The sequence below is a fragment of the Ananas comosus genome, linkage group 2 (genome assembly GCF_001540865.1).
Source record: "Ananas comosus cultivar F153 linkage group 2, ASM154086v1, whole genome shotgun sequence".
In the NCBI taxonomy this organism is placed as follows: Eukaryota; Viridiplantae; Streptophyta; class Magnoliopsida; order Poales; family Bromeliaceae; genus Ananas; species Ananas comosus.
The window spans coordinates 11,428,071-11,450,169 of record NC_033622.1 but is presented as its reverse complement, the minus strand read 5'-3'; the positions used below and the strand labels follow the sequence as shown (position 1 = coordinate 11,450,169).

The window sequence follows — 22,099 nt, the reverse complement described above, 5'->3', positions numbered from 1 at the left end:
TATATATATATATATATATATATATATATATATATATATATAGCAGGACTGCTGTACTTTTAGAGCTGTTTTCGATGATGAAATTTTCGAATCAAAAATCGGTCCCGTTAGACTTGATCTAACGTATTTGAAGTTTCTAAAAAATAATTTTTACGATTTTCGATATTATTTATCTAGCAATCGAAAGGATTCAAAATTATTAATTTTTAATGGTTGATATCTGCCGTTTAAAAGAAATGTTCTTCAAAAAATTGTCTACCACTAGATGGCACATCTCGAGTATTTATGGCCATCGCATTCGATTCCAAAACAAATGTTTGTATTTTTGTTAAATGTGTTTCACAGCTGAATTGTACTTGCATCAATTACAAACTTACTTATTTTTTGTTAAATGCGTTTCAAAACTGAACAGTACATGCATCAATCTTAAAGTCAACTTCTTGGCCACGTGGCATGCCGATAAGAACTCTGATTTGTCCTCAAGTGAGTGTGGTTCCAACGAGCATTCAAACCTGACATAGCCTGACTCTATCTTTTCGTCAACTCGGCGAGAAAAATGGGTGGCACGTCGATACAAATCTATTAATGCTCGATGACGGGCACATGTTGACTCATTTGTAGAGCTTCTGTTAAAAAATGTGCACCTTAGATCCAACATAAATTGACTAATTTGATCCCTTAAAGGGTATTTTTCACATCCGACCCGTTATAATTAAGCTCCGCTGCTAACTGAAACAATTCCGTGTGTGGGGCACACTAATACGGACATGGATTGGTAACTCCAAAATTAGAAATCAAACTAAAAGTAAATTAAAAAAAGAAAACAACAATAATATAAAGGATAATAAATAATTATAAAAAAAAGTTAATTTAACACCGGTCCTGCAAATATAATAAATTACAAATATATTGTCACAAAGTTCAACTTTCATATATTATTTTTTCAAAAATCTAAGTGTTTTCAAATCTGTCCCTTTGGTTTATTATTGGAAAAATACTGTCTATTTTATAAGTGAAATGATTTTTTTGTTATCACAAAAATTTTCCTCTAAAAGTCTCAAATGTCAATTGAAGAGGAATAAAAAGGTCAATTCACTTCATTAGCTAACCAGAGGTTAGTATTTAACCTATATTTAGCTAAATTATTCTAACGGATTCTAACGATAGGAACATATTTAAAAGTATCAAGACTTTTATAAAACAACATATGAAAATTGAACTTTGCATAAATATGTTTGTAACTCATAATATTTGTAGAGATCTGTATATAATTAACCTATAAAAAAAAGATTAATTTCATACAGGTTCATGCTAACATAGTAAATGGCAAATATACCCCTACAAAGTTCAATTTTTATACGTTGTCCCTACAAAAGTTCTGATATTTTTAAATATATTCCTTTGATTTATTACCGTTTGGCCCCGTTTGGTTCGGGGGATAAGCGGGGATAACGAAAGTTATCCCGACTATTCCGCAAAACGGGGTGATATTTTACCGGGATATTTTATTCCGGTCAAATCTTGTTATTTCCGATTATCCCCGAATAGCAAGAAAATTTGCTATTCCACCATTTTGGTGGAATAGTGTTATTCCAATACTTAATTTCAAACTTAATTAAAATTATAAATTGAATTAAAACTAAATTATATAAATATAATATATTATATATTATAATACATTATTTTTATTANTTTTAAATTTAAAAATATAAATTTAAAATTTTAAAAATTTAAATTCAAATATAATAAGAGGATAATATCATTATTTTTTATTTATAAAAACTCAATATTATACTTCTTATTCCAGCTTATCTAACCAAATGCTGTTTTTTTTTATTCGCAGGAATAACCTAATTTTCATCTAAACGCAAAATTGATCTAATCCCCGCTTGTATCTCAATTTATACTTTTTCCTGAAATATCCATTTTTTGCTTACCGCCGAACCAAATGATACCTAAGAGAACTATTTATATTTTCAAATTTGTAATTACAAATATATTCCTCCAAAACTTATAACAGTAAAATATAAGAGTAAAAATATCAAAAACTAATCAGCATTAAGTATTTAACAAATAGTTAACAAAAATTTTATAACGGATTCTAATGACATGGACATTTGAAAATATCAGAATTATTGTAGAAACAATATATATGATCTTTGTAAAAATATATGGCCAATTTGTATAAAAAATCCATTAATTTTGCGCTTTTGCAAAAGTGTGCCACTTTTTTCGATTTTTCAGATTCGGTCCGAATTTTTAGTTAACTGATCAAAATTTTCTTATACCTTTTTTTCTCTCCTTTTTTTTTTTTTTTTCTCGCGTTCTTCTTTNTTTTTCTCGCGTTCTTCTTTATTCTCGCCGAAGAAGGCGGCGGAGGCGAATGCGGAAATGGCCCCATCGTCTCTGCACTTCACGCCCTCGCCCTCACCCTCGCCCACGCACCCCTCGCCCTACTCGCCTCCGACCTCGCTAAGGCCGCGCTGCGACACTCTTTTTTTTTTTTTTTCTTCGACCCTCCTCTACGGCTCTCCGCGACGATAACGAGAATGGTAACGCGTCCTCTTCCTCCGCCTTCGCCCTCCACCTCCACTGCAGCGAATTTTGCACCAACCAAACTCATTTATAGGAACTCACGTTTTCACCACCGCCGTTGACGATAAAGAGAAAGCACTTCTCAGCGTCGAGAAGCTCACCGGCGAGGGAGGGGACACGCGGCCCACCAGCCTACCCCAGAGGGCGGCAACGAGCGCGGCCTCGATGGTGTCGGAGGCGAGAAGACGGCGAGGAATGCACGGGAGCATCTCTATATTAGCACTTTTGTTTGTTTAAAACAAAAAAAATAACTAAAATGCAAAAAACTAGAGAATAATAAAGAAAATCAGAGAAGAAGGAAGAAGAAAATGAATCTGCACTGTTAAGATTAAATTGCACTGTTTTAAAAGAATGTTACACTATTATGGATGTCAGTTACACTCTTTTAAATGTAAATTGCCTTTTAAGATGAAAGTTACACTTTTTAAACGAAAGCTGTACTCTTTGAGAGATATTTTTACTATTTCTCCTCTTGTTGCACTCTTTAAGAGTAGATATTTATACTATTTCTTTTCTTATTACATTATTTCTTCTCTTGTTGTACTATTTCTCCTTTAATGTGTTGATGTGTAAATTGCACCCTTTAACAGGAGAAATAGTGCAACAAGAGAAGAAATAGTGCAACAAGAGAAAAACTAGTGTAAATATTTTCTCTTAAAGAGTGCAACAAGAGGAGAAACAGTATAAATATCTCTTAAAGAGTGCAACTTTTGTTTAAAGAGTGTAATTTTTATTTTAAAGGGTGCATTTTATATTTAAAATAGTGCAACTTATGTCCATAATAGTGTAACGTTCTTTTAAAACAGTGTAATTTAATCTTAACAGTGCAAATTCATTTTCTTCTTCCTTCTTCTCTTGTTTTCCTTATTATTCTCTAGTTTTTAGCCTTTTAGTTTTTTTTTTTGAAAAAAAAATAAAAGTGCTAATCCAGAGATTCTTCCGTGCATTTCTCGTCCTCCTCGCCTCTGATATTGTTGAGGCCGCGCTCGCCGCCGCCTTCTGGGGTAGGTGGGTGGGCCGCGTGCTCCTTCCCTCACCGGCGAGCTTCTCGGCCCCGAAAAGTAGTTCCTCTTTCTCGCCGGCAGCGGCAGTGGGGACGACGAGTTTATTTGGTGGGTATAAAATCCGCTGTAGTGAAGGTGGAGGGCGAAAGCGGAGAAAGAGGATGTGTTACAGTTCTCGTTATTGTCGCGGAGAGCTACGGAGAAGGTGGAGGAGGATCGGATAGAGAGAAAAAAAAAAGAGGGTCGCAGCGCGGCTTCGGCAGGGTCGGATGCGAGTAGGGCGAGGGGTGCGCGGGCAAGGGTGGGGGTGAGGGCGTGAGGTGAAGAGACGATGGAAGCCGTTTCCGCCTTCGCCCCCGTCTCTTTCTTCGGCGAGAAAAAAAAAGAACGCGAGAAAAAAAAGGAGAGAAAAAAAAAAAAAAAGAATACTTTTATCGATTTACTAAAAATCCGGTTCGAATCTGTAAAATCGAAAAAAATGGCCTACTTTTAAAAAATACAAAACTAGCAAATTTTTTATACAAATTGATCAAAATATATTTATAATTTATTATATTTGTAGCGGCCAGTATATAATTAATTTATTAAAAATGAATACTGCAACAAAATGAGTAGAGATAAAGGGCGAGGGGTGTGTATCCTCTCGCGGGAACTCAGCGGTGGGCCCCGCACGTGCCTGTTTCAGTTGCCGAGCATGCGATGAGCCCACTACGTGTGTGTGTAGAGAGAGAGAGAGAGAGAGAGAGAGAGAGAGAGTGAGTGAGTGTGTGTGTGTAGAGTCCACCACCTTGTCCTCTTCCCCCTCCACGCGCGCAAATGTTGCTCACGCTCATCATCACCTGCATTTACCGTTTTGCCCCGACGCAGTATCTAAATTGAGTGATTCTGTACATTCCGATGCAATTGCGCCCCCCACGTAAAATAATATCACCGTCTCAGGTACTCTACTTATGTTTTATCAAATATTCATTTTAGTATTATATGGCTTATCAAATTTTCACCTTAGTACTTTAATTATAGTTTTAACTTTATCAGTAAAAAAATAAAATTGTTTGATATAAAAATAATATATTTTAAACTATGGAATACTAAAGTAAAAAAATGTGAAATTACAGTGATAATATTTAAAGTTTTTCTTAAAATTTTTGCTGATAACCCTTTTAGCTGGTTACAAATATTTCATCCCGATTATATATATATAAGCAGGCGTAGCATTTTTGAAATCTATATTTTGTATGTGGATAATAATATGTAATTGAATTTTTTGTACGGTACAAAATTTAAAATAACGGATTTTTAAATAATATTTTAATATGGAATAATTAGATTATTTTTTATTAAATATTTTACTATGTTATTTGGCATAATAAAATTGATTTGAAATTTTATTTGAGCCCTCTTTTAACAACGATTGTCTTTGACTTGCAACTTTTTGGAAGGACGTGAAAGAAATCAACCCTAACTTTCTTCCTACCATTTAGTTTATTTTCTCTTTTACCCACTGTAGTTCAAAAAAATACAGGGAAAACTTTAAATACCCTGATTTCGCACTTTCTTATTTTAGTATCCTATAATTTAAAATGTACCAAATTAGTATCGTGTGGTTTTCGCACTTTCTCATTTTAGTATCCTGTGGTTTAAAGTTTGTGGTTTTGCACTTTCTCACTTTAGTACCCTGTGGTTTAATATTTCGTTAAATTATATACAAAAAACTTCAGATACCTTATCTAGGTTTATCGGATATTCATTTTAGTACCCTTTAGTTAATTTAACGAAAAATATATCCCGAATGGATAATAAAAAGAGAAAAATGAAACCACATGGTACTAAGGCTTCGTTTGGGATTGCGGGGAGATTGTGTTCCGGGCGGTGTGAAACGACGATAAAAAAAAAATCATGTTTGTTTCCGTACGTAATATTGCGTTTCGCATATTGCAGTTAGTCGGTTACGATATATTTTCTGCGGTCCTATCGAAAAAAGCAGAAGCATATCCCTATATGCTTTTTCTCAACTCCATTCTATCTAATAGCGTTAGATCCGCCTCAATACCAAACTAAGCCTAACTTGATACAAAAATAAAATCACAGAGTACTAACTTGATACACTTTAAACCATAAGGTACTAAATTGAAAAAGTGCGAAACCATAGGGTACTAACTTAATACACTTTAAATCATAGGGTACTAAAGTGAAAACGTGCGAAACCATACGGAGTTTTTTTGAAGTTTTTCCAAAAATATACTTAACTATCTTATGATTTTTATATTTATTTTTATCAAAAAAAAAATCTACCATTAGATAAGATAGGAAATCAAGTTTTTTTAAAAACTATAGAACAATTAGATGTAAATTTTTAAATTATAGGATAGCAAAATAAGAATGGACTAAATTGTAGAATAGTTAAGTGTAATTTTTGAACCACATATCAACCCTCCCCAATAAAAGTGGAAAGAGCTTGATACTTGATACTCGAAGTTTTAAGTTCGAAATCTAATTACTTCATATCTATAAACTCCTATGAAAATCCTTACCCTTTTGTCCACATGGCAATATTAGCTTAATTTTGTATTTTTGTGGGACTTTGTCATACTAAATTACCTCCTTAGATGCCGCTCACCTTCCTAGATGTCTCTCTAACTTCTAATGCGTCTTCTTTAGACAGAAAATTGGACCAAGTTCATTGTCGGTTATTCTTTCCGTCGCGCGTTCTTTGTTAGCAATGCTTGGTTCCTGCCGATTAATCCCCCTCTGGTTGCAAAAATGGTTCGAATTCATTCTCTACACTCTCTTCGACTTCTCGAATATTTGTATTTTTTGAATCCGAAGGGACATTTTACATTGAATGCGATTTTTTTTTGCCTATATAATATGGCTCTATAAAATTTTTATTTGCGATAAAAATCTCTATTTCTCTGCTGATATTATTTTTTTCATTTGTTTGTTGAATATTTTATTTTTTCAATTATTGTGATGATATTATTTTACTATTTCTGTTTAAAATTATTTTTTTGACTATAAATTCTGCAACCTATATATTCTAATCAATTTTGTAAGTTTCTGCTCCACTTGATCTGTTGTTGCTATTATTTCTTCTACCGCATACTTGGGTTGCAAAAGAATATTGTGTTTTTATTTTACTACTATTATTTTTTGTATTATTGCACTCATATATTTTTGAAATAGTCGGTTAGTAACATTTTTTAATACTTTTTTTATTAATCCTATTTCATTATTTACTTTATTTTTTACTGACTATTAGTTTTTCTTTGGGCCAACTTTTGCAAGTTTTTTTTCAACTTCTATAATTCTAAATTTCATTGTATCTATAGCTGCTCCTACTACTGTTGTTTTAGCTGTTTCTACTTTTATTTATTTGTTATTTAAAATTTTTTAATTTTTTTATGCATTTACTATTTTATCTTTCTTTAGCTTCTTTTACAAGATCTCAAATATTTTTTCAGATTATTTATGCATTAAATTTTTTTCTTCCTTCTTTTTAAATTATAATATTTGATTATTTTCGTTACTGTGTTTATAAATATCATACTTTCAACATAGAGAACAAACAAAAAGAAACAAAAATAAAACTATAAGAGAAAAAAATTTAATGCATAAATAATCTGAAAAAATATTTGAGATCTTATAAAAGAAGCTAAAGAAAGACGAAAAGGTAAATACAAAAGAAGAATTAAAAAATTTTGAATAACAAAAAAATAAAAGTAGAAGCAGCTATAAATACAATGAAATTTAGAATTGTTGAAGTTGAAAAAAAACCTGTAAGAGTTGGCTCAAAGAAAAAGCAATAGTCAGTAAAGAATGAAGTAATAAAATAAAATTAATAGGAAAAGTTTGTTAAAAAATATTACTAACTGACTGTCCCAAAAATATACGACTTCAGTAGTACAAAAATCAATAGTAGCAAAGCACTCTGCATCTAGCAAACAATGAAGAGAAGTTACTTTAGACGTGATAAAAAGAAGTGACAGATAATGACACAAAGATCTTTTGAGTAATTGATATTTCTTAGAGCAAATTATCAAGTTCAAAGGTCAAATAAATACATTGAATAAATGCGTCCTTGTTCGGTAGCCATGAGTCCAGAGTAGTAGATCTTACCTACATTCATATAAACATCAAAAAAGCAATCAAAAGGGGTGAAAGAAAAAATAATTCTCGATAACTAAATTGGAAGCCACTTGAATTCCTAAAGCAAAATAAATTACCAAAACCAATTTTGAAAAGCAAATAAAGATAACAAAGATAATTAAGTAATAATCAAAGTAGATAAGAAAGACTAAATCCACAAACAACACATGAGGATGAACATCATAATTATTAAAAATTCTTAACTTATGAATACGAAAACCACCCTAAAAAAAACTTAAGCATAGTGACATAGAGAAAAACTTGAGCATAATAATAACAGTAAAAAACAAAGAAAATCTTAATAAGGCAGAGTGTTTTAGCAGATGGATATTAGATCTACAATAAAAAAAAGTACGATTTATAAAAGCTTATTAAATATCCAAAAGAACTATTCTATAAACTGAGCACTTCCTACTAACACATTGGTAAACATGTTTTCTAAAAGGAAAAGCTTAGCCAAAGCTAACCCACATTTGTATACAACATTATGAATCAAGTTAATGCCACTTCTTGGATCAGTGATGGATCGAAAGCACTTCTCCATAACTGTGGATTCAACCTGTTGAGATAGCCTGTTTAGATACTCCAGAGAATTCCTATCAAAACAATGAATTAGACGTCAAGAGAATCCAACTTCCTAATCATTCTATATTTTACTCAGAATCTACACCAAATAAAGAGAATGAAATCAGAAAAATTTAAATAACTTCTTGCATTAAATTACTTCTCGAAACAATTATAAATACTAGCAGAACACTAAAATGACACATAGCCCACTAAAATCATAAGACATGTAAAGATGCTTTCAGTTTAATACAAAAGCATAGTTTCTGAAACTATCTTTTGCTTAGTTGAATGCAAAACTTTACTAATACTAAAAATGGAAAGTGCCATAAGTATGTCAATAAATTGTATAGTGAATTTCTAAAAAGCTAAACCAACAAAAAAAAAGACCAATCTTTTGCTTATGCAGTCTTATGGGAAATTCGACCTGTCGGAGAAAAACATAAGGTGTATGGCTGATACCATTCTGCAACTTTGCCCACAANAATTGACCTAGAATACTTTTAGAAGCACCAACCCCTTGTGCTTCTAGGTTTCTAGCCATTGGATCTACTCCTTCACTAATAGCTTTTGGATCAAACACTATTCCACCTAGCACTACCTACTATAATCATCTCAACCCTACATCATCCAATGGCTAAAAACTCAAAAGCACCAACCCCTTGGTACTTTTGAGATTATTCTAGCTCAACGATATATATATATATATATATATATATATATTGATCACACGAGATTCCGAAATCGTACTTAGCACGCGTCAATTGAACACTTCATTCATAGTTATTTTACTACTCTTAAAGGGCACCCAAATCAAAACTCATATTATACTACCCACTATATATTGTTCTCAAAGCCCAATATATAACCATGATGATCATGTGCATGCCCGTAATTATGATTTTACGATTTTATTAATTTGAAACCAAGAGAAAATTTAATGCGCTCGATAGAAAACAATAATAACATGTCGAGATAATCACATTGATCCAACTAAATCAAATATGATGTTTCTATACGCTCCCATAGAAAAACACAAGAACATATCACTATACTTTTGTCCTGCATTAAATTAATGGACCATAAGAAAAGGGAAAAAAGAGAAGATTCATTGAAGGGCAAAATAGGGAGTTGAGCAAGCCATCACAGAAGCAACTTCCCTGATCTTCCCCCTTGTTTTTATTTAAAATTAAACCCCCAAAAGGGGGGCGGAGGGGGGGGGAAATGATCACTTGGCCACTCAAACCATTTAACATAAGTATAAGCTTTTAATAATATATACCAAGCATGAACTCCTCAAGGTCAAATCTTTTTCCTTGAACCCCTTTTTCCTCTCCTACTCACTTTCAACTTCAAGTCAAGCTCCAAGAGAACTTAAGCTGTTGGAAGGGACACATGACTCATTATCCACTTCAATTGTATGCCACATCAGATTTGTTTTTTCGTAATCATTCCTAATAAGCTTTATAAATGATGATAATATTTTTTTTTAATTAAAGAGATCTTCCGTATAACAGTTATTCTATATAAGAACAGCATCTAATTCAATATTTTTATGTTACATAAAGTATGAGAACAATATTCCTTTCGTATATCATTCCCACTTTAAATTATAATACTATCATCGATTGGATCTTTTATCATCTCATATAGTTTCAAATTTTGGGGTCCGTTATAAGTTGTTATAATGTCGTAATTAAGAATTATATGATGTATATAGTTTCGTGTTAAAATAATGTTAAAGAAAAATCATATTCTTGTACCTTTGATTGAATACAACTATTTTTGCATGAAACTAAAAGCTAGTGTTCAAATAATTTAATATCATATTAGAGTAGAAAGTTCTGAGTCTTAGTCCCGCTAAACTCCGTTATTTAATTTTCTCTCTGATATATAGCTTATGATTTTATAGAACAAAGGTGAGCTGTGAATATAGAGAAGCTGATAGATTACTTTTTCTCAAAGTGGAGAGGATTAATGCCACAATATTGATATTGATGATAATAATTACTTTTGTTTTTGGGGAGGGGGGTGGTGAATGATAACATTGATGAATGATAATTACAAGTAGGTATGGGCAATATGAGTAGTGTGGTGGTGATTATGGGATTAGTTATGGGAGTTGGTGCTTAGAGATCTTTAATGATCAACCTTTCTCCATTTGTGTCGAAGCCCTGTCGCGTTTTGGGAAAGCACTTTTGACAAGGAGAAATAATAGAACTTTTTTTTTTTTTTTTTTTTTTTTTTTTGGGTGGTGTAGTTTCATGGGGGCTGGGTAATGATGCACACATGCACATAAAGAAGAGTCTAGCTAAACTTAAAAAAGAAGGAAAAAAAAAGAAAAACAACACGTTTTTTTTGTCATTCAAATTTGCTCTACAGCTTCTTGGGATGAAACTCGAGGAACGAAAGAAAAAGAGACAGAAAAATAATTATGAGTAAAACTAACTCCCTTGAGGCTGTATAGAAGCCTACCCTTGAGGCTGTATAGAAAAATAATTATGAGTAAAACTAATTAAAGACGCAAACACTAACTCCCTTGAGGCTGTATAGAAGCTCATTGTAGATAATTATGAGTAAAACTATGTACACCGATTGACTCGACAAATCGACAAATCGATTACTAAACTAATCATGGATAGTATTTTTAATATTTATATTCAAAATTCTCGCACACTTTACGTTTGGACTTGAGATATTTTGGTGCGATTCAAACATAATTTTTTCTATATTGATACCATGTTCAACCGTGTCATAATTTTTTCTATATCGATATTATGTTTAACGATGTGAACAACCGTTTTTCCACTAAAAACTTAGGCCATTAAAAACCATGCTTTTAATATTTGTATCCAACATTATTAACCTAAAATCTAGTGCAATATATATCTTGGATTTTGTTTGTAGATCTAAATTTTAGTATATTTTTTTTAATTGCTTTCCTTATTTGGATCTTCTGTTGATCCGAGTCAAGCCAAGCAGTAAACACCTGTAAACCTTTACAAAAGTTACAGGTAATTATAGGAAGTAAATTTAAAATTCTAGCAGGGTGCAAAAAGAAATCTCGGCACAAAAGCTAACAACCCACATACACAATGCATGAGAGATTAATTATGGTTTAGGGTTTAAGAATATTTTGTTTTTTTTATTTTCCAACATAATGAATCAGGGTCTAGAGATACTTAAAAATGTAGAAAAGTGAATCCCAGAATATTTGAGACAAGGGTCTAGGGTTTCTTATAAAATCTTTATGGTAAAAACATATAGAACCCATCTGAATTATAGATCATTTTAAATCGATTACCCAACTTTTCAAAAATTTTGATTTTTACTATCTTACCTTTCAATTTATTTTATTTGACTCAGTTAATAGCATTTTGACTTCAAAATTTAATTGTGTCGTCTATCTTTATATGTTTAGTTAGTATATTTTATACAATTCTAACAACTATAAATTTATTAAAGTAAAATAATAGTTTAAATTTTGAAGTCAAAAATGTCATTAACTACCTCAAATTAAATAAATAAAAAAATAGATAGTAAAATTAAAATTTTACTAGTCAAATAGTAAATTCAAAATGACTACAGTTCAAATAAATTTTATACATTTTTTTTCCCTATTTTTGGCGTTTCCATCCTCCTAACTTTGAAAAAAAAATATAATTTTCTCAAATGGATTAGGTGGGATTTCCTATAATACAAATGACTTTCATTCAATTGCCATAAGTTAAAATCGGAATTGATAATAATTCGCTTGTTATTAGTAATATTTAATTAATATTGCTATAATGCCTCTTCTTACATTAATTATAACTTTTTTTTGATTTACTATACAACAAATGATAAAATAAAATAAATGTATTCAAACTGAAATTTCTTTTCCCATCAGTAATTTAGAAAATTCAGTAGCACTGCAACTTAGTTGAAACAAAGAAAAAGAAATTCTAAACGAACTAACTTGAATTCATTTTCGCAAATTGTTAGTCTTTTTTAGGTTCTTTTCTTTCCAATTATTTTATATCAATTTTGAAGTCTAGAGTGTATAATTTTATTTTATTTTTGTAATTTTGAGATCATGTACAAATCAATGTCCAGATGGTTTAATAACAAAAGAAATAGGTAAAGCCACACATTATTTTATCATTGCAGCCTTCATCGGATAAAATCATTCTCAAACAACTCTACTCACATAACATTATATTAAGAAAATGGCCTCAGGTTGTATCAAGCTATCTGAGAAGCCGAAACGATCCCAGTTCGCCGAACTGCTGGACCACATATAAGATCGAACTTGGGCCTGACCGAAGGGCCGCAATCTCGATCCGATCCTTTTGGGTATATCAGTGAGAGACAGTTGTGTCGGCCCCGGTTTCTTAACTCGACATGCCACGGCGCCTATCCGCTTTTGGGCCTGGAGAGTTATAGCTTGTTTTGCTGGGTCTGAGCCTGCTAAACAGCTTCCCACCACTCAATGCATCTCTTCCTCTCACAGCTTCTCCACAAAGCTCCCCTGCTGCAGTGGCATGAGTAAATTAGTTAAAAAGGTTGCCTTTTAATACCGAGATCGAACAATGTAAACAGTAGATACACAAAACTGCCCTGTGAAAAATATCATCTGCCATGTGATTTTCATGCGTATTTATGGTGATTCATCAACAGTAAGATCAATGGTTACTAACACAGACGAGATGTGCGCTGCACGAGGGATTACTTTTTCACATAGTATCTGGTTCCATCGAGTCAGAATGATTGTACAGATGATATATGAAGCTCTGAGACAGTCTACTTGAACTTAACAAGTCGATACCGAAAACACGAGTTGAGGTAGAATACTCTCGATAGTAAACGGGGCATTTTACTATCGAGTTGTTTTCGATAATAGAGCTTCCAAATTGACGATCGGCTCCGTTGAACATGATCTATACCACTTAAAGTGTTTAGAAATCAAATTTCAAATCTATTCGACATCATTTGCCTAATGATCAAGGGGTTTCAAAATTTGTAATTTTAATGGTCGATAAGAGACGTTTTCTCGTTTAACGGTGTAAAGATATCCAAATCAATTGAATTTTTGTTAGAAAATTCTTTAAACTATTTAAAACAAGATCTATACTCTTGATCTTGATTACAAGACTTCTATCATCATTTTTTAAAAAATATTCATTTTCAACCATTCATTTTCTGTTCACTAGATGGATAAAAGAACAATATCGAAAGTGCATGAATTTTGATTTCTAGGTAGTTTAAATGGTTTAGATCATATTTAACGGAGCCGATCGTCAATTTGGAAGCTTTATCATCGAAAACAACTCGATAGTAAAACGCTCCGTTTACTATCGAGAGTATTCTAGCTCAACTCCCGAAAACACATAAAAAGGGAGCCCGCAACAGCTTAGAACTCGGTTAGATTAAAACAATGCCACGGACATGCACACAGAGCTCCAATGACTTTCAAAGATTAGCGTCCGACTAGAATACTATGAGACAGAATATTTGATGGAGAATCGTATAAAAGAATTGGAGCAACAATGCATCATCTAGGAAGTCTTCTCCCCGGAAAGAAAAGATAAAACATTTCAGTTGAGAGCAACATTGAAAAGATGGTCCACTAAATCAGAAGTTGAGAGGTCGAAAATAATTAGTGAAAGTGTCGGAGCATATTCCAAACTTCTAGCATATACAGTAGATGCTAGAAGCCTGACAAACTCCGTATTTCATTATTGAGCATCAGCAAAGCACCCCACAGCAGTGGTAAAGAATTGCAAGGAGGATAAAAACAGTGCTCAGATAGAAAGATGATAGGCAAGTTCAAAATGTGAACTTCAGCTTACGAGACAAAAAACAAAACTAGTGCAGTTCACGTAGAGGCATGCACAGAGGCACACATACACGCACCTATCTCTCACTTGCACATGCACACACAGAGGCGCACACGCACGCAGAGGCACGCATGCATGCGCGCATGCGACACACGCATGCACAGAGGCATGCATGCATGCACGCACGCACCCACAAACACACACAGATAGGCATGCACAGAGGCACTCATGCGCGCACGCATGCGCGCACGCACATATACACACATGTGCGTGCGCCCGCACGTGCACACATGCACACACATGCGTGCGTGCGCACATACAGAGGCATGCATCCATGCATGCATGCACGCATGCGCGCACACAAAAACACAGACAAAAAAAAAGAGAATAATAATTATAATATCTGCTAGAGAAATTGCAATCAGTAAACAAGGAACAAAAATCAGGAATTTATAAAGAACATGAATTAAAACAAGCATCTTAAATGAGCGCCTCAGCATATTTCATACTCGGCACAAATAATGATAGGCACTGATCATTACAACTAAAATAAAAAAGCATGTTGCCACAACCGGCTATCTTCGACGAGATCGAATGTAATTCACAGTAATATTCGCAATTATCTATCTCTGTTTACGCAACACTCCGAGTAATTGAAAAGCATGTCACCGCAACGGCTGTTTCGTCGTGAAATCGGACTTAATTCATAACAACATTAGCAATTACGGCGATGTAAATATAGTCATCTTCCGACACAAATTCGGCACTGAGTAACCTATTTGCTTTATAGATGACAAAGCTCCCAAAACAACAAGTTGGGAAATGTAGCATTACAAACATGTTTCGAGGTTTCAGACCGAAATTCTGAAACCAGAAACAAAACAATTCAATTTTTAGCCGCTGTTTAAGTTGCGGAGACTACAAATCTGAGACCAAAACATTGCAGTTGTAATTACAATAGATCAAAAAAAAAAAAAACACATTTACTCATAATTTTTATCTATATATATTTTTTTTTCTGAAATAACTCAAGTCAAAGTTAAAGGGCCAAACTTTTTAATGTATCAAAATTCTACCTTTTACTCAAATAAATCCAAGTAGCTAATATAGAATGATCTTGTGACCTCCCAAAATATGATCTTGGTAAAAGGGTACAAACCGATCAAAAATAACTAAAGAAGAAGCGAATAAAAGGGGTTTGGATTCCAAAAAAAAAAAAAGAAAAAAGATGCAAACTGATTGGGAGATGAATCACCTATCGCTTCTTTTTGCGATCTAGGGTTCCCATTTTTGGTCGTCGCGGTGGATCGATCCGCCGCAGTTGTTGCAAAAAAGGGCTCTTGGGAAAAACCCTAGAAAGATTATGTGGGAGGAGGAGAGCGAAGGGACAGAGGAGGTAACTTTTAAATGGCGATTTGGAGATTGGAGATCCGACGGTGTAGAAAGGTTTCATCTCAAACGGACGGTTGGATGAGATTTTGGGCCGGAGAGAGAAAACGGGCCTATTGGGCTGAGCAGTTGCAGATCACACTGCGCGGCCCTTTGAGAAGGCTTAATTACATTTTACTCACTATATTTTATATATTTTTTGTTGTTCATACTATATTTTTTTAGGACTTTTTTTCGTTTTGCCCTCTCAATTTTTTTTTTTTCACAAATAGTTTCACAATATTTATATTTGCAAAATTAGACCTATTCCCACTACGCAAGCGCCACACGAGCGTGCTGGATAGTAACGTTAAGTTAAAAACGGTTAACCATTCATTATGTTCAATATACTTATACACCTTATACAACCTATATTTCAATGATCCACCGTGTTCAACTTAACCTACACCATCTAGCACGCTCACCTGGCGCTTGCGTGGTATTTGCGTGGCGGGGATATGACTAATCTTGCAAATATAAATTTTGTAGGGCTATTTGTAAAATTTTTTTTTCCAAGAGAGCTAAATGCAAAGAAAAGCCCTTTAAAATATACAATGCTATTATTATTATTATTATTATTATTATTATTATTATTAATCTCTACACTATATTTTAATTTTTTTTTCTATCTTGTACTATTTTCTTTTCTCATGAACATTACTAAACTATTTTTTCTTACTAATCTCTATATTACCATTAATAATATTAATAAATCTACATTATAATTGTTAAATCTATTATTTTAGACAAAATCCAGAAACTTTATTAAGAAATATAGATTAGATGATAGAAAAAAATATAAAATGAATTAAAATTATAATTTGTCAGCCATTTTCAATCAATATTTTTTAATAGTTTTTATTTAAAATTATAATTTATTACTTATTATAGTGGAGGAGTTTAAAAACAAAAAAAAAGGTTGAATGTTGTGTTTGAAAAAAAAAAAGAAAAAGAAGAGCATAATGTAGAAAATTTTAAAAAATTATAAATTACAGTGTAGTATAATGCAATTAAGTCTATTGAGAAAGGTCCCTTTAAGAAGCTTCCTCATAAAGACCTTTTTATGTGGTCATGCGCCAAATAGGCGCATTGACTAATTCTGGGCCGGAGTACTACACTACATTGGCCAGAAGATATATTGTGCAGGCTCTGTTGGGAATTATATGCAAATTGTATTACGTGGGATGAAAAAGTACAATAGAAAGTTATTTCGTTTGTTTCGCATATCGTAATTAGTCGATTAAGATATATACATTCTGCAGTCTCTTTATATTTTTTCGGCCTCAATCATTTTTCCCAATGGTGTTAATTGGCATTCAAAACCAAACAAGCTGTGAATAGCAATGAAGGCAAAAGAAAACTAAGATTCACTATTTAAATGAAGTCTTTGTGGAGTAGGTTGTTAAAGTTTTCTCATTACAACAGAATTAGGTTAGGACACATGTTTGGGACACTTTTTAGTAAGTGTCCCATTTATGCTAAAACTTAAAAAAACATCTACTAATGTCTAAATATAAAACCCAATCCAACCAAAAATAAAAGATTACTCTACTCAACCCACCACACCCAGTCCATTTGACCCGATTACAAACAGAAAAGAAAAAAAAAGAAAAATCGATTACCATATTTTCTTCTCTCTTCACTCAATCTACTGAAATTCTAGACGAAGAGTCATTCCTGTCGTCCTCCTCCGCCACCGCAGCCAACGAGATAGAGTTTCGGCGGTTGCTAAATGCTTAAATAAGTTGTTGGTAAATTAACAGCACTCTTTTAGGTTATAGAGACACTCTTTAACTGTCACTATATACCTAGCGACCCCACATATAGCAACACGTTTTAAAAGTGTCGGTAATTTTAGCTAGCAGCACTTTTTTGATATGTACCTACACTTAAAAGTGTCGCTATAGACCGTTTTTGTTGTAGTGTCTTCACCTAAGCCGGACTTAACTAGTATGAATGGACTGTTAGTTAATTCGGATTCGACAAAAATTCGGTACGGGTATAATTCGGATAAAATTCGTCTTTTAATTTTTAAATTCGTTGAAAAATACGGCTAAAAAACGGATTTAGTAATTATTCGATTACGTGATTTATAAGGATATTATACGTTCACCAATTAAAAATTTCGGATAAAAAATTCGGCTATATAATAAAAATATAATAATTAATATGCTATGTATATTATTATTATAATTTTTATATATAGATTAAATATATATAAAATTATAATAAACATATATTAATAATATAGAAGAGTTATATATTTAGAAATATTAATAAATAATTACAAATTTATAAATAAAATATTATATAATAATATTTTTATATAAAAATAAAATATTATATATAATAAAAACGAATATATATTTAAAAATAAAATTTTATATAATATATATATATTATATATAATATATATTATATATATATATATATATATATATATATATATATATATATATAATATATTGCATTTTTTTTTTTTTTTAAGAGTGAGATGGATTTTCGGTCAAATGGACCAAACTTGCTTTAGTCTATTGGACAAAAATCACTCTCCCAAGGTCTGCTATGCAGACCTTGGGCCTGGGTTTCGGGCCGTGCTGGCCTGGCTGGCACGGCTAAGCGTGCCGTGCCATGCCGGGCGTCAGCCTCCCTCGGCCCGGCACGGCCCAGGCCCGTTTCGGGCCGTGCCGTGCGAGCCGTCGCGGCCTCAGATAGGTGGCCAGTACGGCCCGAAGAGCCGGCTCGGCCTAGCCGGCCTGGGTGCTAAAGTGGCCGTGCTGGGCAGGGCGGGCCACAGACAGCCCGCTTATTTTACACCCCTTCCTATAATTTACACTAAGTACCTTTTTGAAAAAAAAACTCTTCATACACATTCCATATATATATTATATATATATATATATAGAGTTGGCTGCGTGCTCTTAAGAGCACAGCAGCCTGTGCTCCTAAAGCATCAGCCATCCATCTAAATAGATGGATGGTTGAGATTGAAGGAGCTTTTAAAAGATTAACTCAGTTAGATGGTTAACCAACCCACATTTTCTCTTCTCCTTCTTTTTGTTTTTGTCTTTTTTTTCTTTTCTCTTTTTCTCTCTCCTTTTCTCCTGTCTTCTTCCCAGGTTCTCCAACTCCATCTCTCTACATGCTTCATCTCCTCTTCTTCCCCAACTCTCTCCCTCTCCCTCTCCTCTGTTGAATCGCGGAGCTCCTCGAACTTTGAGCGCGCCGGAAGTGGTAAGCACCTCCTCCTCAAACACAGCCGCGCCCGCACCCCCAACCCCCGCCGCGCGACCCACCGCGCGACTTTCCCCTCGGGCGACCCCCCCCTCGCGCGACCTTCCCACCCCCCCCCCCCCCGCGGCGACCGCCCTCCCCCCCCCCCCCCGGCGCGACCTTCCCCTCCGCGCGACCGCCCCCCATCTCTGCAGCACTCCCCCCTCCCGGCCCGCCGTGACCTTCCCCTCGGGCGAGAGAGAAAAAAAAAAGGAAAAGAAAAAAAAAAGACAAAACAAAAAAGGAAGAGAAAATATGGGTTGGTTAACCATCTAACTGAGGTTAACCTCTTAAAGCTCCTCAATCTCAGCATCCATCTGTTTAGATGGATGGCTGATGCTTTAGGAGCACAGGGCTGCTGTGCTCTTAAGAGCAGCAGAGCCCAACTCTATATATATAATATATATATTATATATATTATTATATATATATATATATTATATATTATATATATAAAGAGAGAGAAGACGGGGAAGAGAGAGATGAGAGAGAGAGAGAGATTGAGCTAGAATACTCCCAAAAGCACCAAGGGTTGGAGAGGTGTAGGTTGGATGGAGAGGTGTAGGTTGAGATGATGTGGTAGGTTGGTAGGTGAAATAGTATTTTTAACCATTGGATGGAGAGGTGTAGGGTGAGATGATGGTGGTAGGTGGTGGTAGGTGAATAGTATTTGATCCAGGCGTAGTAATAATTAAGGAGTAGATCCAAGGGCTAGAACTTAGAAGCACCAAGGGGTTGGTACTTCTAAAAGTATTCTAGCTCAATTCTATATATATATATATAATATAAGAGAGAGAGAGAGAGAGAGAGAGCTAGCTAGTCTCATATGTTATCTAAATTACCGGGGCTCCGGTACTATAGTCTCGTTTTCAATCCTAGGATGTTCAAATCAACTATCCACACCATTAAAACTGATTTAAGGTATTTAAAGTTTTTAGAAATAAAATTTTATGTTTTTTTGACATAGTTTACTTTATGATCAAACTATTTCAAAATTGTCAATTTTCAATGGCTACTATGGCGAGTTTGTAGTTTAACGGTGTAGAAGAATCTAAATTTCTTCAAATTTTGATAGAAAATACTTTAAACTATCTAGATTAAGGTTAATATTCTTGATCCTGAATTTAAAAGTCATATGCTCAAATTTTAAAGACTATTCAATTTCCACCGTCCATTCTGACATAATTTATTTACTAAGTAAACGATGTCGAAAAAAACTATAAAATTTTATTCCTAAGAATTTCATATACCCTAGATCATATTTAACGGTGTGGATTGTTAATCTGAACGCCCTAAGATCGAAAACAAGACTGTAGTACCGGAGCTCCGGTACCATAGATAGTATAGTAGCCTAATTCTCTCTCTCTCTCTCTCTCTCTCTCTCTCTCTCTCTCTCTCTCTCTATATATATATATATAGAGAGAGAGAGAGAGAGAGAGAGAGTTAAGTTGAATGCTATCAGTAGCAAACATGTTCCGTTTCCATTCATTTATTTTTGATGATGGAGTCGCCAAATCGATGATCGGCAACGTTGAACGTAATCTATAGCACTTGAAGCATTTATAAACCAAATTTCATGTTTTTTCGATATTATTCTCTTTTCCATCAAGTGGATACAAAAATAAACGGCTGAAAATAAATGTCTTTTAAAAAGTGACGATAAGAGTCTTGTAATCAAGATTAAAAGTATAAATCTTATTCTAAATAATTTAAAAAATTTTCTAACCAAAATTTAATTGATTTGGATATCTTTATGCCGTTAAATGAGAAAACGTCTTACATCGACCATTAAGTTACAAATTTCGAAACTCTTTCATGTTTAAGCTAATGATGTCGAAAAGATTTGAAATTTGGTTTCTAAATACTTCAAGTCGTATATATAGATCATATTCAACGTCATCAAATAGAACTAGATGATAACAGAGCTTGTTTACTACTGATAACATTCCAGCTTAACTTTCTCTCGCTCTCTATATATATTTACATATATAAAGTGTACTGTCGAATTATGATTATTAAATTTTTATATCTGTTCAAAATAGTAATTAAAGTGTAGGATTTTAAATTTATGCTGTTTTTTGTTTAGAAAAATACTATTTGAACTTTCATTCAAACCCCATTTGCTACTGATTGATAGTATTCTAATACAATTCAGCACAAAATTTTTGGCTCTCGGATGGAGTTTGAATAAGAGCTTTTGATCATTGGATCGAAAACCAACAATGATGATTCATGATGGTCTATATCCTTTATTGTGCATGATTTAACAGTCAAAATGCTGGATTCAAGAGCCAAAGATTTAGAAGCATCAATTCTTTAGCGCTTCTAAAAGTAGCCCAGAGAGTGTCAAGTTCTCTTGAGATCTAATATTACCATATTGGAGTGCTCAGAATGCATATAGTACCACAAATGTTGGATGAGGAGTAAATTTGGGCCAAACATGGCGAAGAAAAGGAGCTCTCAATGGTTTGCCAGAAAAAAATAAAAGAAAAAAACAACCAAATATTATAGTTCTATGGACCCTTTTCAAATTGTCAATTACTAATAATTAACATAAAGTTGTCATGCATGTAATAATTATGTGATTATTACATAATTTGTGGAATATACATATGCACGAGGATTTAAAAAAGATGCATTAAAGGACTAATAATTAATCTAAGCTCTCTGAGACCAAAAGAACCAGAAAATAAATCAATTAAAAAATAAATCACAATTATCATATAACATATCCTGCAGATTGTTCGATTTTGCGATCTAACTATAGCAAATTTCCATGAAGAAATTGTCCCTACGATGGAAATTAAGCAAGTGACAGATTCTTTTCCTTATTAATTAGTTCAATTACGTAGGATGCTCCAAATGTTAGTTACTCAGTTACTCTCAAGTTTCAAACAATGTATTGTTTTTCAAACCCTCATTTTTAATACATGAAAAGGCGTTGAGTACGTGTCATGGACAAAAAAAGGGCTAGAGAAGTACCGATCTTAGGGGGTGTTTGGTCTAACTTTTAAAAAGCACTTTTGGGCTGAAAAGTAATTTTCGGCTCAATAGAGCATTTGGCAACTCATTTTTAAAATCTGATTCTATTTTTTAGAATCAGAAAACTGATTTTGAAAGCCCCAGAATCAAAAGCAGGAAAAAACTGCTTCTTGAAATCTGATTCTGATTTTAGATTTAAACTTCAAATTTTTATTTTTATTTTAATTTCAATATTTAAATTTAAATTTAATTTTAATTTTTAAATTTCAAATTCATTTTCAAATTTTT

At 33.3% G+C, this 22,099-nt stretch overlaps 1 long non-coding RNA gene across 1 annotated transcript; it reads right to left on the bottom strand.

The window, feature by feature from the left end:
* On the bottom strand, window positions 12,388-15,524 carry LOC109724375. Its single transcript, XR_002219915.1, has 2 exons — window positions 15,384-15,524; window positions 12,388-12,822 (listed from the first exon to the last, which is right to left on the bottom strand). It is a non-coding gene; the product is annotated as an uncharacterized LOC109724375 (long non-coding RNA).